This window comes from Rousettus aegyptiacus, unplaced genomic scaffold (genome assembly GCF_014176215.1).
Source record: "Rousettus aegyptiacus isolate mRouAeg1 unplaced genomic scaffold, mRouAeg1.p scaffold_m13_p_15, whole genome shotgun sequence".
Lineage (NCBI taxonomy): Eukaryota > Metazoa > Chordata > Mammalia > Chiroptera > Pteropodidae > Rousettus > Rousettus aegyptiacus.
Genome location: NW_023416290.1, coordinates 42450550 through 42454315, shown reverse-complemented (window position 1 = coordinate 42454315; position 3766 = coordinate 42450550). Strand labels below are relative to the sequence as shown.

Here is a 3766-nt window from a genome sequence, read left to right as displayed (position 1 = left end):
CATAAGAGTTTAATTTGCATGTTTTCTTATTTTATTTGAGAGTGAAGGGTCTGCTGAGAATGGTAAACCAATCCAAAAGCATTTTATAAGCATTTAGAAGCAGTTGAGATTGGAAAATTCTGATTCATACACTTATTTTTATAACACCCAAATCTTTATAAAGAAATTTTGCTAATATCTGAAACATAAATAGTAGTACTCAGTTGATATTTTCAATTTTTAAATGAAATGTATTCCTACAGCCACGCCACCCTGAACAAGCCCGATTCCATCTGATCCCAGAAGCTAAGCAGGGTTGGGCCTGGTTAGTACTTGGGTGGGAGACCACCTAGGAAGACTAAGTGCTGTAAGCAAAAATCTAGTTCAAATATATATAGTTTCTTGAAAGATTTCACTCAGTGGTAATGATTTAATACATTCACCTGTAGAAGGTGTGTCTCTTCTTTGTAAAGTTTGACTATTTAGATAAATATTTCAAATTTAGATGGAATTTCTCTTCTAAAATAATTTTGCTCATTTTGGATTTTGAGTTTTCTTGTGTACATATGAAAAGTGAAGTAATAGCTCCATTAACAGAAGTATTTCAGTTATATGATGCCAGTTTAATGTCAAAAGCTGTTAAATGCTTCAAGTAGAAAAAATGATTCTAACAAAGACTTGATATTTTAAATTCAAGTACATGAAATCAAGGTAATAATTTCAAACATTTATAGTGATCAGTGAAATATAATGAAATATCTGACAAAATTATGATTATTACATATTTAAGTGGTTCAACATTTAAGATGATGTGGTGTTAGAAAAGCAATTTTTCTTGCAGAAAAGTGAGGTAAAAATTTTAAAATTACTAAATTAAAAAATTGGAATTAAGTGCGTATATGTATACATGCTACATTTTATATAAGAATGATTGCAGTTCAGTTTTTTTGGTATCAAAGCTGGTGTTGAACATAAAAATATTTTCAAGTATAGCAATATTTTCTTTGTTGCCCATGTAGAAATATTTGAGCTTTTGAAGAATTATTTTGTAATTGAACATAATTACTTTGTAAATGAACATTTAACAGTATTAAATGATTTTGTAATGGAGTCTTCTAAATTTTGTGTGTATTCTAGTCTTATTTTTAGCACCACTTTTATTTTCAAACGTCCAAGTTCAGACAGTGACTAATATAGACTATCTTTAGACATCTAATTGCACAGTTCAAGAAAACAGTTGGATGTGTATGTAAGGATTGTAGGAGAGGGGTCTAGGCCACATATGCAATTTGGAAGTCACAGTATACAGATATAAACTGAAACCATAAAATGGGACTTTTGCACTCTGAAAGGATAATAAATAAGAAATCTTTATATTTAAAATCCTAATCCTCACTTCATTGTGTATCAAAAACTACCCTTCAATCTGAATCCTCTAACACATTGCTTTGGGGACCGTTGGGCATTAGACGCTTTTTTTCCATAGTAGAATATTGCCTTAGATTAATAGTGCTATGAACAGACATAAATATTTGGTAAAATAAAATTAACTTATTCATTTTATATTTTGCAATACTTAATGGGAATTAGCTTTAGGAGTAGCAATTGCGTGTGTGTGTGTGTGTGTGTGTGTGTGTGTGAGAGAGAGAGAGAGAGAGAGAGAGAGAGAGAGAGAGAGAGAGAGAGAGAGAGATTGCATTCTCCAGTTTAAAATGGCTACTAATGTTATTAACTAAAATTCTGTATTTCATTGCAAGAAAATGCTGAATATACAAGAAGTTGAAAACTTTATTTCCAACTTCTTAGTGAAAACAATTTAAAAAACTCTCTAGTTTTGCCAGAAACTTAAAATTAAATGTACAAAAGACAAGAGGCTAAGCGCAGTTTCCTCTCTCTCCAAATTTACCTCCAAATCTTTCTTCCTCATCTATTTTCTGTTTCTGCTTTAGAATTGCCAGTTCTTAATTTACTTAGACTTAAAATATTAGAATTACTTTATATTCTTTTTTTCCTAAACGATTCCAGATATGCAGCCTACGGATTGAACCTCTGCAATAGCTTTTACATCCAACTCTGCTCTCACCCCTTCTGTCCTTAGCATGATCTGACATCTGCTGGATTTACTAAATGATTAAAATAATTTTCTAACTAGCATTTCTGCTTCTGGTCTCTATCTCTAAACCTTCTTATATAATTTAATCTCTCTAAAGAAGCTCCCTAAACATATCACTCTTTTGACTAGTAACATTTAATGTCTTTTTTATAGTTTTTGGATAACTTTATATTCCTTAAACTAGCAATTGAATTTCACCCTACATTTCTAATCCTTTCTTTCACCTTTCTATTTTACAAAGTATGGTCTAACCAAATTGAACTACTCACTCTTTCTCACATATAATAAGCATTTTCTCTCCTCAATTCTATCCCTGAAGAAATTGCTTCCTCTGCACAATTCTTCCTTCCCTCATGTCTGCATATCAAAACATATAATTTAAATGTCACCTGGCCCCATCAGTTCATGTACCAAATTGAGCTGCTGAACTATTTTTGTACTTAGTTTTAATTTTTATCATTATAAAAGCAATATTTGTACGTGATTATAAAAAATTCAAATAATATTCTATTTCCCTTAAAGAGTCATTTTCTCAGATTTACTTTGGTGGTTACTTCTATAACTCCAAAGAATATGTTTTCTTTAAATAATCTAGATTAAAATGAAAAATTGAAGGTTTAAAGGTTTATCTTTCTTAATCGTTGCCTGCTTTACCAACAGCCAATCTCCAGACAGTGGTTTTTCAGTCTGTCTATTGGCTATGGAACACTCCATTTCAGATCAGCTTCGATACTGCCTGGCTTACCTTTCCTGAGGCCTTTTCCTGCCATTGCTTTATTTCAAGTTTGAAGAGAGACTTTTCCTAGGCTCCTTTCAGTAATAGTTAATAAAAGTGAAACTTTTAACAAAATCAGAGGTAACAAATTGACTTTGTAACACAGAAGATGAGAAATACCTGCTCTTATTTATGGTTACTCTCAGATCCAATCTCATGTTTTGAATTGTCCAGGGATTGTTCCTCCCAGCCCAGCTCTTGGTCTGCTTCCTATGGCTAAAGTCAGCTTGTCTTTCCCCAGTGGGAATGCCCTTAGACAAGTCCACACTGCTCAGAGTGTAGCTGCAAAAGCCTTGCAAGACAAAGGCATGGTGTGTCCCTCCTTTGAAGTAGGGTTTATCCCCTGAAGCCTTGTTTTCTGTCTTTATTAAGATGAATAAAAATAAGAATATCTGCTTCCTTTAGGAGACATCTATAGGGTGGTCTTGCCTTTCAGCCTATAAAAGTTGTAACCTCCTAAATGTACATTATGCCAGCGTTTTCCAAAATTTAGATCGTGCATATATAAATAATACTGTATGTAGGAAACAGTATTATAGTCTAGAGATAGAGCTTTTGCAATTATCAGAATCATATTTGGTAACCTTATGTGAGAGTGGAGTATTTTAACATTTGCTACAGTCTTATAGCTCTCATAGGATGCTGTACACACACACACACACACACACACACACACACACACACACACACACACTCTTCACACTATCAGATCATGATGAACAAGTGTAATAGAGATTAAATCCATAATTAAAAAGGAAACTTTTGCTCAGGGAAATATGATCGGTACCAATGCAGTTTCTCTTAAAGGTAGTCTTTTAAATGATCATATAGAAAATTCAAGTCTCTTGGCTTCATATCACTTCAAATAATCCAAAACAATATCAGGTTGTAGCTATATT

The 3766-nt window shown here is 32.6% G+C and overlaps 1 pseudogene; it reads left to right on the top strand.

Annotated features, from left to right (window-relative positions):
• The first annotated feature begins 234 nt into the window (after positions 1 to 234).
• Positions 235 to 353, top strand: LOC118612210 (annotated as a pseudogene).
• The last annotated feature ends 3413 nt before the right edge of the window (positions 354 to 3766 follow it).